Here is a 14,331-nt window from a genome sequence, read left to right on the forward strand (position 1 = left end):
CAATGCACAATTTGAAAGTACCATCCTTATTCTTTACAAACACCACTAGTGTACCCCAAGGCAACACACTTGGCCTTATGTATCCCTTATCAAGCATTTATTTAAGCTGCAACATCAATTCCACCAAATTCAGAGTGTTGATCTTGTAAGGTGCCTTTGATGTTGGTGTATGTACTCAATAGAGAAATCCACTTCCCTATGAGGCGGAATTATGAAATCTCTGTCGGAAAGACATCTTGAAACTGCTACAAAATAGGGTACTTCTTTGAGAATTCGTCATCCTCCACATCATTCCCTTTGTCACTAGAAATATTCCCTGCAACTGCACTTAACTTACATAGTTGTAACCATTCTCACTAATGTAGGCTTCTTTTTTCCATGCAAGATTCTCTTCTTTCCATCATCATCCAGACACTCAATAGCATTCTCATACCAGTCTACATTGGGCCTGTGAGTAAACAACCAATCCATGTCTAAAATCATACTATATGATCCCAATGGTAGCACATTTCGATGTTCTGATGTAGGCATACCATTCAGATTAAATGCACAAGCTCTCACCCAACGATGAACTCTTTTCTTGGCCGTTGTAGCCAACTGCACCAACCAAAAATCTGCATGCACTTCTTTATTCAAGCCACACTTATCCACCAGTTTAGGACTAACATAACTATAATTAGATCCAGGATCAATCAAAATGGAAAAAACTAGATCACAGAGTTACCTTCCATCTTAATAATGGATGCCTGATGATATGAGTGCCTTCTATAAAGTGTTGCATATATCCGAGGAATGCTTTGACCAACGTCCCCAACTGTATGTGCCTCCTATGAATTGTAGATATGTGGTCTACCACCTTGGTACAATGGAAAATCCTTCTTGTGATGGTATTCAACACAAATCCAACATCGCAATGGTTCTCTACCACTACCTTTATTTTGTTTCTCTCTAGGCGAGGTCCATCTCCTTTCTCAGTTGCATTAAACTTCGTGTAAGGAGCCAATTTTTCTTTCTCACCTACATCCTGAGGTCTTCCTCTCTTCTAAGGCCATTTTCCTTTAGCCTTCTCATTCCCTTTCCAATCACGCTTAGGCTCAGACTTGTGCTTCGACTACTCATAACAATACTTCAATTTACCGATGACTTCCTCCAATGTTCGAGGCTTGACATACTTAATTCGATCATTGAATGACGATGCCAGTCTTCTAACATACCTTTGGACCTTTGCCTTTTCATCATTGAGATAAGGCACATACCTCAATAGCTCCATAAATTGGTCGTGTACTCTTCGTCTGTCATGGAACCCACATTCAACTCATAAAATTCCTTGGCCTTTTTGGCATAATATCTCTATGACATGTACTTATTGCTAAAGAGTATTTTAAACTCATGCCAGCTCAAATTTTCTACATTGATGCCTCTGACATGCTTCACATCTTCCCACTGTATTTCTTCTTTTCCCTTGAGACTGAATATCATTATCTTGGCTTTCATATTCTCTATATAATCATGCAATCCAAAGAACTTCTTCATCCCAAGCATCCATGATTTTGTATCTTTTGATTTCTTCATCTTTCCATCAAATGTGGGAGGATTTACATTCTTGAACTCCTCCGGAAAGTACTACTTCTCACTCCTCCTATAAGGTTGATGGTGGTGATGACAATGATGTCTCCCTGAACCATAACTAGAATAGAACCCATAAGAACTACCCCTCCTATCAGGTGTATTCAACCATCTGCCACCTCTGACTGTATAATCTCTCTCCAACCTATATCCTAATCAAGACCTGCTACCATATGCCCCATTAGTCATTTCCTCCTATCCATGACTAATCCTTAGTTTCCCCTATATCTACAAATTAGATAGGCTTTGAAGGATCATTGCATTAACTTTGGCTTGATTTTCTTGAGCTCTGGAAAGCCTTTCCTATATCTCAATCAATAGGTTATTATCTTCCTTGCAAATTTTTATTTCTAATTCTGATTTCTGCCTTTGGGCTTCTTAATGTATTTGGTATGTCAGGAAAATACTCATATCCTTGCTACTTAGATGATCTGTAAGGAGAGTCAGGTGAATTGTAATCTGCTATTCCTCTCATCATATTTGATCTTCTTCTTCATGTAAATATGACATTTTAGATAAACCAAATAGAAATCATAATCAAAATCATACCTCAATGTATCTCAGGGGAGGTTCTCTCGTCTGCAAAAATCAGTCCAGACTAGCACAATGACATCAACATATCAACATCTCAACATCATGCATGATAACACAAGGTGTAACATATCAACATCTCGACTATATACATGACAATCATAACCATTGTAATGCATGTATAGTGGACACACATATGACTGACATGCATGCAAAACAATCACATCTAGCCCATCTAGTCCAAGTGTTTGAACTTGGAAGCTCTGATACCACTTTGTAATGCCTCCTCCCATATTTACACACTTTTACAAGCTTTGCAGGGTAAATGTGAGATGAGTGCTACTATGACATGACCAAACCTCCACATTCCAGTGATGGAAGTGGAGCCCATAATCCAACAACTTACTAACCTCACTCAGGGACTAGAGACCACTAAAGAGGTTTCCAACCACCCCAAGTGATCAATCCTTGACATGAAACTCTTTTTCACTGAGGAAAATCCACAATTTCACCCATAACACTACATGCATGCAATTGGGAGGCTATAACCGCACACACAAGCCCTGCTACCAGCGGTTATGACCTAAAATCCCCTATTTAGATCACGCGGTCATGAGATCTATGCCACATTTTTAGGCTAGCCTCCAAACCACTGCCCAAAACTATTTGTAACTTTCCAGAACCATAAATAACAAGATGGGAAGGTTGAACATTCAAACTTGAACAAGATCCTCACTAGAACATGCCTAGTACATGATAGACATTTGTCAAACACATGATGAGCATGAAAGCTATAGGTCATGAATGCATATTTGGTTTTAAACTTATGAACTTCATATGGGAATCACCAATATGGCTCAATTCCCTCTCAAGCTAGATGCAACAACACTTGTTATCCCATTCATTCATCAATCATTCAATAAACTATCAAATCATGAAAGAGATCCATAGCTAGAGCACATCATAAAATGATGCATATTACCATAATAGAAACCATGAAAAATCAGCCATAAAATCCTCATTATAACAAGTACTTGTGCTCATGTATTACATTAAAATAATAGCTCATATTAACTTATGCAAAATCCAACCAAGTCAGGGACTTCCACGTACCACCCAACCATAGATTAGGTTGAACCAAATATTTCTTTCATTCAATCACCCTCATGACATATTCCAAGAATTAATATGGGATTTGATGGGATAAACCAAGACATAATCAAATATGGAATCCAAAGGTTAAACCACCTCCACCCTAAAGCTTCCGTGATCACACCTAAACTGGTTCCAAGATCACAAAACCTAAACAAGCTTGGATGTCTTAGAATTCCTTCACCATACCTTGAGGAATTTTCCTATCTCCACCCACCTATTGAGGGTTTCTCGATAAAACCATGTCCACCCCCAAGCCTTGGGATTTTCCTGAGACCACCTCACCTGGTTCCAAAATTTTCTGGAAATCCAAAGCTCAACAAAGAACAAATCACTTCACACCATGGTTATATAGGAAATAGCAAGGTAGGGAACAAACCACCGTCAAACCAGGAAAAACCCTTTCCAATGACATCAAATGAACCAAATAAACAAATCCATGTGCCATGCATTCACATCCCACCAATGAAATCACACAGGAAACATGTTACTTGCAAGATATTCCCATTAAAGTTTTTTATCCAACCTTCTTCTTGAACTCCCTTGCTTTCCTTTAATCTCCCTTTCCTTTCCTTGGCTTCCTTTACTTGTTTGCTTACTTTCTCCTCTTGGAGCTCTTTCTCTCTCTCACTCAATTGATCCAAGCTAAAAATGACAAAAGTTGTGAATTGTTTCTATGATGCCTTTTTATTGTTGATGTTCCCTTTATTTCTTCATTTTCCTTCATTTTCCTCTAATTTCCCTTGCATGCAAATTGGTGTCTCTCCCCCTTCCTTTTCTCCTATTTTCCTTTATTTTCATAATTAAATGTCAATTATTGCCTCTTTGCCTTTGCCAATTTCCATAGCCATTATTAAACCACAAGCGATGCACACTAATGTGTTTTCCCAATATTCAACTTGGAATACGTGTCCCATGAAATTGGTCTTATTTTTCCTTTATTATCCTTTATTACATGAAACTTAAACCCAGGGTTGTTACAAAAAGGGCCCACATCCTAGGTTAGTATACATAACCCCTATAGGTGGGGTCCATAGCACTTGTCTAAGAAGTAGGGATAGGTATAGGCCCAAAAGATGGAATTTGATATGAACTCACCCATTAGATCAAGGACTCGTAGAAGGACCAACAACCTAGGATGGTATAGATAAGCCCAATAGCGTTGGGACTTTTTGTGAAATTTCCTTGAATGCACCAACTAGAAATTATTCTCCTAACTGATTTGCAATTTATTTGTCTACAAAAAATAGCAAATAATTCATTGATGCATTCTTCACAAATAAAATACATTGTGGAAGTAAAATAAGCAACTGATAAATATATGCACACACATAAAAATTGACATAATTATTTTGGGCTAAAAGTACCTGGAAAAACCCCGACGGGAAAACCAGTGAGGCAGATAAGGGTTTGTTTTATTATGTAGAAAATATGGAGAATTACAATTGTTGGCCTTCCTCGCTCAACTCCAATAATTCTTCTCAACTGGAAAATGTTGAGAGAATCCTCCTCCCTCTTAGAAAATCAATTTGGCCTCTCATTGGCCACTCGCACTATCCTTGACACTTGCACCACTAGGAAGACATGCACATTCTAGCCTCTAGGACTTTCACACTAGCCTAAAAACTCATCCTACCAAGTCATCTTGCTTTTCTTTGCCTATGGAAAAATTTTGTCAGGCCTCTCGGGACTTGATCCAAGCACTAGCTACTGAGTTGATCCCTCTACCAGGAACTCGCACCGGAAAACTAGGCAACTCACACTACAAAAATTGGCCTCCCTGCTAGATAATTCAGCCTTCATTCCTTGTTCTTGGAAAGTGGAAAGCTACCTGAGAATTTCTTTAAAAATTCTCCTTGCTACAACCATGCTACTCTCTAGCTTGAATCCTTCCCTCGTTAAATTCTACGAACTGGGTAATTTTCATTTCCTTTCTCCCTTGCTCTCACAACTATGCATATCTCCATCCCATCGACTTGGTATTATTATCTCTCATTTGAGCATAAACACCCAATATCTAGTCATGATCGATGGCTCATATCATTTTAGACTTCATCAAGTTAATTTCTAGATGTCTCTAATTAATTATTGACCAATTAATTTAATTGAGGGGTTTCTAAGTGTTTTCTTTCAAAACCTTTCCTGTGTTTTGGAGATATCATGTTCCTTAGCCTTTTTGATGCCTTAGAGACTAGAAAACCTGTCTAATGCTACCCAACCCCCATAAACTAACACTCCCTCTTATCGAGGAAGGTGTTCTCCAGTACACCCATTTTTTCTCTAAAATAGATGAACTTATCTCTTTCTAGAGATTTCATGAGTATATTTGCAACTAACTACTATGTGGGAACATGGTTTAGCTGGAATGGTCGATGTTGCAAACAATGTCTAATGAAATGGTATCGTATCTTTATATGCTTTGACCTATCATGGAACACTAGATTCTCAAAAATCCTTATGTAACTCTGATTATCATAGTATATATTGGTCGCATCCATCTGTTGTGGGGAAAAGTATCCGACTCGGAATGACCCTATCCCGACTCTAAGGGTGATAGTTCTTTAGCAACAACTGAAAGTAAAGCTTTGATAGTTTTCCTTTATGAAAATACAGAGAAGGAAGAAAAGATTGACCAACCGATGTCTTTCGCTTTTGTCGATCCCGTCTTCTCTCTTTGCCTCTTGCTCCCAGCTCCTTGCTCTCTTGCCGGCCCAGCTACACACAGATCCTGCAAAAACGAGAGAAGGAAACTACAAGAAACATGTACTCATAACTGATGCATGGATTAGGATGAATCAAATATACAGATGAAAACAATACATCATTGCAATACAAGTATATAGGAGAACATCAAAAGCTTTATTGATAGAAGAAAAAGGTTCTGAGAAGGTTACAACCATAAATGGCTCCAATCCAGCAGCACCTCCCCAGCAGCAAGAAATCTCCTCTTCTCCTCTATAAAAGCAATCACCCAATAACTCTAACTGTAAACCAACAGCACTTCCTTACTTTGCACAAAATTCCAGCCTCCCTAGACCTCATAGAAGAGCTCTATATATAGGAGATTTGGAGAAAGGATGAGTCAGCTTGAGACTGACCTAAAGCTGCCTTGTGTCCTCTCCCTCTTCAGTTAAACTTCAGTTCTTGAGTCCACTTGGAGATCCTTGCTTCCACATGGAGATCAAGTACCTCTTACTCATCATAGGGCGAATTCCTTGAACCAAGTGTCAGTTTGGAAGCTTCCTGGGCAGTTGACACCTTGCAGAATGACTGTGCCACTTGGCCAATCTCGCCCAGCGCAGGTAGCCTTCATTGGTTTTGACTTTCAGCACAGGTACAAGGAGGAGCAGTTGACATTCAGCACAGATGCTCAGTGGAGCAGCTGACATGATCCAAAAATAGCCTGTTTTTGAGTGTTTTCAGGTGGAGAACTGATAGGAAGTGCTGTGGTTTGCTGACCTTGTTCCTCTAGGGGTAAGAACAACATGTTTAGGGACTGAGGATCCCTGTAATTATTGACATTTCATGCTCCATGCTGCGAGGCACAAAAATGTCTATAACAGTTGCCCCCTAAAGTATGAGGTCGTTTATCGGGTGAAATGCTTTATCCAGAGGGTCCGAAGTTCATTCAAGTGCTGAGAGGTGCCCTGTAATACAATACAATACAATATATTATTTTTCATTCTGTTTTCATGATCTAGCTGAGGCGGGCATTCCCATGCTCAGCTTTATAAATACATTTTGGTACATAGAACAGACGATCGTCTGATGGTAGACTGATAATTTTCTGCTGAAATTATCATCCTTCGAATAGGATGATCATCTGCTGCAATGATGTACATGACAAATGCTTTTATATTTCCTGAATATGTATCGCAGCCCGGATGGATGAAACTAGATCCGGGGTCTTCAAACTCATTCGATCTTCACTCTAAGTACAAGTCGATCCATGTGAGAATTTCGCTGAAGTCGAACATGGAAAGACATCGCTTGATTACCGGTCAATGATGAAAAATCGTTAACAAGCGCGAGAGGAATCACCGATAATGATAATGACCCTCAAGGTACTGCAGTACAATTCACGTGGCGTGAATAAAGGACTTGGCGTCGAACGCCATGCAAAATCTTCTGGTCGAAGGTCATTGATGTATACCTGTCGCCGGAAGTGAGAAACTTGCCATTGAGGCATGCAAGCTTCAAAGTACTGAAGGGGTTGTTCCTAGATCAACTTCTTGGATAATGAGCTGAAGTCGACAAGAAGCGATCCGTCAAGGGAGGGCCTTAATGAATCCCATATCAATGACACGGAACGGAGCTAATGATTTTAGCGGAGGCGAAAACAAACTGTGACATATGATTCAGGGTGGCGATCATGGACGGATGAAGGATAATGTATGGCAGTGGATGGGACACGGTTGACACTTTCAGAATGACCTCTCTTGAACATATAACGACACTGATGCGATGGATCGGTAGCATTACCCCAAATGTGGATGGTTTGGTGAGGACCATGGTGATGAGACCGGTGAATGAAACAACCCAACCCGATGTGGTACGGAAGAAAAGTGTCATGTTCAAGAGCGACTTGCTACCATTAAAGCTTTGAGGTTCTCCCAATTTTTCCCCAGTCATTTCTGACCAGTACCTCTTTATTTTTGTCAAGCTTGAGGAGGATAACATATGCTTGTTCTATAACCTGCCCTTCGGGCAAGCCTATCGCTATGTTTTAACGAGCTTAGCGATAGGGAAACTCGTTCTCGTCTAAAGACAAGTTTGTCGCTATTTAATCATTTTAACGAGTCTAACGACAAGGAAAACTCGGTCCTTTTCATTTTTAGAGAGTCTGAAAAGGTACAGAAAGTTAACTCCATAATTCCTTTTTCGTCATCTAATCCCTTAAGTCCAAAAAAGTATAAAACAATACAGAAGGGATGGGTGTTCGGTACTTTTAACGAGCCGAACAAGACAAGCGCTCGATCTTTTTGTGTAATAATCCCTCAGGTCCAAAAAGATTAAAGTCTAAATGAGGGATAGCTCTTCCGGTCGTTTAACGAGCTGGAAGGCCAAAAACTCGGCAAACTTTTCATATTTTACGAGTCAGATGAAAAGAGCTCAAAGAAGACTCGTCTTTTGAGGAACGAGTGATAAACAGGGATAGCAGTAGATTCCAGGTACAGGTTGGAATTCTCCAATCACGGCAGTGTCACAAGGATGGCTAGGTGAAATCACTCTTCGCAGTTGTTTCTCAAAAGAGGTAAACACACAAATGGAGGTGAATGATCGGCCAAATGAAAAGTGGAGGTGACGGTGCACAAACACGACCAAGGCTTTTATGGTTGATCAGGTTACATTCTTAATGGTTATTTACCAGGATGGGTTCATTTTTTAACGAGCTTGAATGCGCCAAAACACTGCTCAATCTTATGTTTATTTTTTAACGAGCATGAACTATGTGCTAAAACTGCTCGGATCTTGCGTTTATTTTTTAACGAGCATGAACTATGTGCTAAAACTGCTCGATGATAAGTTTGCATGCCCCCAGCATAATAATGCAAATCGAGGTGCATGCCCCCCAAGCTTCATTGCATCCAACTCGGTGGTTGGAATGAAGGTTTACCTTTGAGAAAGGGGAATTGTTTCATTTTTTAATGAGGTTGACACAAGATAAGAACCGTCCTCAGGACTCCTTGTTTCATTTTTTAACGAGGTTGACACGAGATAAGAACCGTCCTCGGAGCCCACTGTATTTACAGTATTTCCATTAGGGCGATGATCCATGCTGACAAAATGTTTAGGAATCTTCCGAATCCATTAGACATAGAAGATCTCATATTGTAGGTTTCCACTGTGGCCACTTCCGCCAGATTACTTGCAGGCGGTAGGGCAAAAGTACCCATTAAGGCAGGGTCTTTCAAGAGACCTACTCCAATATTTTGAAGCGAATGATCGCTTCCATGGATCATTGGAATGCTTCCCGTAACTTGTGAACTGTCGGGGAGGAAAGTTTGTTGGTCGACGATTGTAATCCCTCCTTGAAAGGGAAATGCAATCTTCCTGAAGTAGGTTGACACGACTGCGGCCATGGCATATATCCAGGGCCTTCCTAGTAGGATGTTGTAATCGAGGTTTCCATCGATTACTTCAACATCGACTTCTACTGTTTTGCCCCCCAGTTCAACTTGCAAGTTACTTAAAATCCCGTATGGAGTGTATGATCGTCCATCAAATGCTTTTAAGGTCGTTGACGATTTCGACAAGGGTGGTGAGCCTAAATTTTTCCAGCAACTCATCGACATAAGACATGTAGATGCCCCCTCATCAATAATTGTTCGATGAACAGTTTTGTTGAGGGCTTTCACTTGAATAAGGAAAGCTAGTTGAGCTGGTAACTTAGGGTCATATCCTTTATGATCAAAGGCCACAAGATTGGAATCCATTGGGCCAATCCCACCTATTGCTGATAATAAAGTTTGCTCTTGGGAGGGGCAATTTTGCGGTACCTCAAGTGTCGACGTAGCGGACGGCGATTGGGCCAGGTCCTCTATTATATTATAATTCTGTGCTATTTTGGCGCGAGGATTAAATGTCGATTTGTGTACTACTCCCTTTGGCAACTTTATCATTGGTTCAGGAATGATGGGTGGCACAACTTTGGTCAAAGCTGTCGTCGAACTACTAGGTTGTTCATTAGCCTTGTTATTCGACAGCCATGGATTCCCGTAATCTTTATTCCCTGTCAAAGCATTATTCTGCTGCTTTGAGGTAGACAACATAAGCACTTGGGATCGGGAAGCATTTTGATTAGCAACCAGATTTTGACCAGGATTAGGAAACGGATCAGTCAACACAGCTGAGGTTTTTGGACTCTTAAAGAATCTTTTAAGCTCAGCTTTGTATGGACAATCTGCTGTCCAATGATCCTCATCGCATATATGACACCCCGAAGGGGGTTTCCCTTTTCTCCCTTTCTTTTTCTTCTTGCCACCTGGTTGCTTCAGTTGTTTGCCCTTGTCGTCCGACACGGCACTTACTTCCGAGGCAAGAAGTTCTTCATTTGCATTTTGATTCGAAGTCTTACGGGCTTTCTTAGACGAATCCCGTGTTGACTTTGCGTTTGCAGTGCCAATCACACCATCGCCGGCATGAGAGTCACTATTTGATCCAGGAGGGGGAGGAATTGAAAATTCCGGTCTGGGGGCGTCAGGTATCTTGTCATAGAGCGTGCCAGACTGAGTATATACTAAGTCTAAATACTGGGCACGAGCAATAACCTGCTCCTCTGTTACGACTCCCCCCTTGGCCACATCTTCTGTTATAGCAGGAAGAAGCGACTTTATAAACCACTCAGCTAATAGCTGATCTGGAACATAGGTCTTCACCATTCTGCGCCGACGACGCCACTCATGTATATGATCGGATATATGTGTGGCTGTTGTCTGTTTGAAATTGGTTAAGATTTCTGTTCCAGTTTCATACCTTATCGGTAATTGAAAATGGGTTAAGAAAGTCGTGGCTAGGGAACTGAAATTGTCGAAAGAGGCTCTAGGTAATTCAATATACCATTTAGCCGCTGGACCTGTTAAAGTCCTCTGAAAAAGGCGAAGCCTTATCGAATCATCGTTCAGGGTGTTCGACGAACACCACAGATGAAAAGTCATGACGTGATTCGATGGGTCTTCACCTGGATTTCCATTGAATTTAGGAATGTCCGATGGAAGTTTATGCAGAATCGCTGGCCACCAATGGGCATAGGCGATTGGATCATTCGTCAATCGATGTAAATCTGGTAATTCTAGGGTCGCCACGAATGGTAACTTCTGATTCAGGTTTGGCGAGGCGTACCCAGGATACGATGGAATCGCCTGAGCAGTAGGTCTTTGCATACCAGCATAATGCAACTGATGTTGATAGGACTGATATGGCTGGTGGGCTTGGCCACTGTAAAGTGGTTGATTTAACCCGTTCTGAATATAGGGTTGCCCACTATTTGCAAAGATCTGTTGCTCAGATCCCTGGTACACCTGTTGAAACTGAGGTTGTTGGTATTGCACCATCCATGGCTGCGAAGCCATGTTTTGCTGTGTGATACTAACCGACGGACCAAGATGCGGGGTTATGGTTCCCGTTTGTATCTGTGTCGTCCCGGCAGTTGGCGATTGTGGTTGTGTTGCAGGGTCAAGGGGCTGTTGCATTACAACTTGGGGTTGACATACAACAGGCAAGGATTGAGCTTGCGACACGGTTACAATTGCTGGCGTCGTCGGGATGCTAGACATAGGTACACATTGTTGCATGGAATATACAACTCTCGGTTGTTGGGGCAACATAGGCACCCAACCACTCGTCGTAACTTCAGTCAAACCTGAATGTGGTTGAAAACTGCCGTATGGGTATCCTCCCGGAGGGGGAAGTGAAAGGGCATATTGCCCCCCATACGGTAACAATCCGGAGCTCAAGGGTATAGATTGCCTTTGAGGACTGGATGGTCCAAACTGATTTCCAAAGGGATCAATTTGTCTAGTTTCAACATAAGAATTACCGGGTATTATACCGGAAGAACAAACTGGAACAGACCAAGTTGTCGTAATAGTCCCTGGGTGGACTCCTTCTAGCTGTTGAGAGCTAGTCGGGACAGCTGGTATGCCGGCAAACATCGTCGGAGTGACAGCAGGAGCTTCTGCTGTCGCTGTGTCATTTGGCACAGTCCTAGATGTCGACGGTTGCTCATACATTTTAAGTCTATCCAATAAACTGCCTAACGATTCTACAGGAACTTCCACTGGCGATGGACAAACTTCTGATGCAGAAGGAAAAAGAGTGGCGCCTACTCCAAAATGAGTTGGAGTATTTTCTTGCTGGTCCTCTACGATTTCCTCTATTGCAATCAGACCAGGAGGAAGAGGAAGACCGTCAGGTCCGTAAAAGATTTCTGGTGCCGAAGAAGGGGTTGTTTCGACAGCGACAGTTGTTTGAGCAACAAGACTCTGTGGACCAGTTACAGATGGAACCGGTTCAGTTATGCAAGTACTTGTTCTCAGACCAGGATCAGTGAAACTGTCCTTCTGTGGCCGTTGAACTTCTTCAATAGAGGCAGGGATCCCAGAAATATCAGGAGTGACCAGAATCTCAGATGTAGTTGGAACTGTTGTTCTAACTTTAATGGGAGATTTTGACCCGGTCAAGCGAGTTTGCTTCGTCCGTACTACTCTCGATTCCGGAGACAAAGACGGTTGACTCGCGAGTCTCCTCGAACGACGGAGTTCTAATTGACTTTCCTCCACGGCTGCGGATTACTTGATCAACTAAAATACAAAAGGGGAAATTATGTTTCCGTATTGAATGAATTTTATTAGACGCTTTTAGACACAACTTTGCTTTTTCATGTTTTAAGAGTCGAGAAAAAGCTAAAGATGACTCTAGTCGCCTTCGATGTATTAACGAGCCCGAAGTGACAAATGCTCGGCTGGAATTTTTCAGTTATAGAGTTTGAAAAAGGCCAAAAGAAACTGCTCTGGAGATCTAGGCAGAGGGTGTGCCAAACCTTTCGCGAAACCACAAAATACGTTTTACGGTACGGGTGGTCGATCTTCGTGAATGCTGTGTTCACTGCATCGCGATCAGTAGGGCGGCCGACATGGCTTCCTAAGGATAAAGGATAAATGCCTATAGGGGTCTCCCAATATACGCGACGGTACGCGGGAGCACAAGTCCGTATTAGTGCTATCGTCCCTCAGGAGGAATCACCCACCTTCGTAGAGATCGACAGTCACTACGTTTAACGACGCCGGAACACGTCTCTACCTAGACCTCTACTGTGAGCGTTATGACAAAGCGTTTTTAGATTCATTCAATATATTTTAAGTTGATCTTGTTTAGCAGTTTGTCTTTCAGGATCACCACGAGATGTATTGGTACAAATTCCTAAATGCAGCTAAAATGATAAGCAAGCTTTACAATCTTTTTAGCTTTGAAAATCCTAACTACTGAGGGATAAGAAAACACTATCTTTCCACACAGAGCACAAAGCACAAACTAATGCACTTTCTCCTAGATCAATCACGCAAACTTATCAAAAATGCAAATGCAAGATGCATGTATTTCTTTTCTTCTCCCTTAATGTTGATGTAAGACAAAAAGGAAACTGTCGTATAATTTTCGAATTCAATTTGAAGCGTAAACAAACAAGTTTTGTCTAAAATCAAAAGACGCCTTACAGGTACTTGTTTCGACACTAAAAATGTATGAATTCAAACCATAAGATGAAAAACAAACAAACTCAAACAGCCATGAACAGTAATAAAACTAGCTCTTAAGATCACAAAGACACTTTTACAGTTCAGGATCTAAGAGGCCACAGCTATACTGGTTTGCTTTTCACCATGGGAAACTGTAACTGAAACAAGAAATACTGAAAGAACAATCACAGTTTCATCACACAACTGAGGCGGAATAATGTCAAGGAAAGTTGGTTTACAGCAAGTACAATGACAAGCAATCAGCAGCAAAATAACAGTGAAAACAGGGCCAAGACTCAGTGGGAAACCTCAGGAAGACATAGCCTAACTGGTTCAGCGCAGGCTCTGGTCTGTCAAACTGACTTTCAGCGCAGTTCCCGAAGGGAGTACCTGCGTTGAAATGCAGACTGCCTTTGGACAGCCTGCACTGAGACACGAGAGTTGCGTTTACAAGGGTTTCCGGGTCATAAAAAGCTCAAAAATTCACTGTTTTTGCTGAAATAAAAAGCTATAGGTCAAGTACAAGCTAAGGGATGATCAAGAGGATGAAAAGCTATCACAAAGAGCACAAGAGTCCTTGTGGATCAGCTCTTCAAATCATAAACTTGCTCAGAAACTGAGCCAGAGCAGCTGCCCTCTACTTTGCAATTGAAGGACTCAATTGCAGTTCGACTTGGTGCTCTCCTTGTTTATGAAATGAATAGCAAGAAACACAACTAACCAACAAGATACAGTGTTCCCCAGTGGAGTCGCCAGTTTGTTGTGGGGAAAAGTATCCGACTCGGAA

The sequence above is a fragment of the Pinus tabuliformis genome, chromosome 6, assembly GCF_031772625.1.
Source record: "Pinus tabuliformis cultivar Carrire ecotype Pingquan chromosome 6, CPIR1, whole genome shotgun sequence".
In the NCBI taxonomy this organism is placed as follows: domain Eukaryota; kingdom Viridiplantae; phylum Streptophyta; class Pinopsida; order Pinales; family Pinaceae; genus Pinus; species Pinus tabuliformis.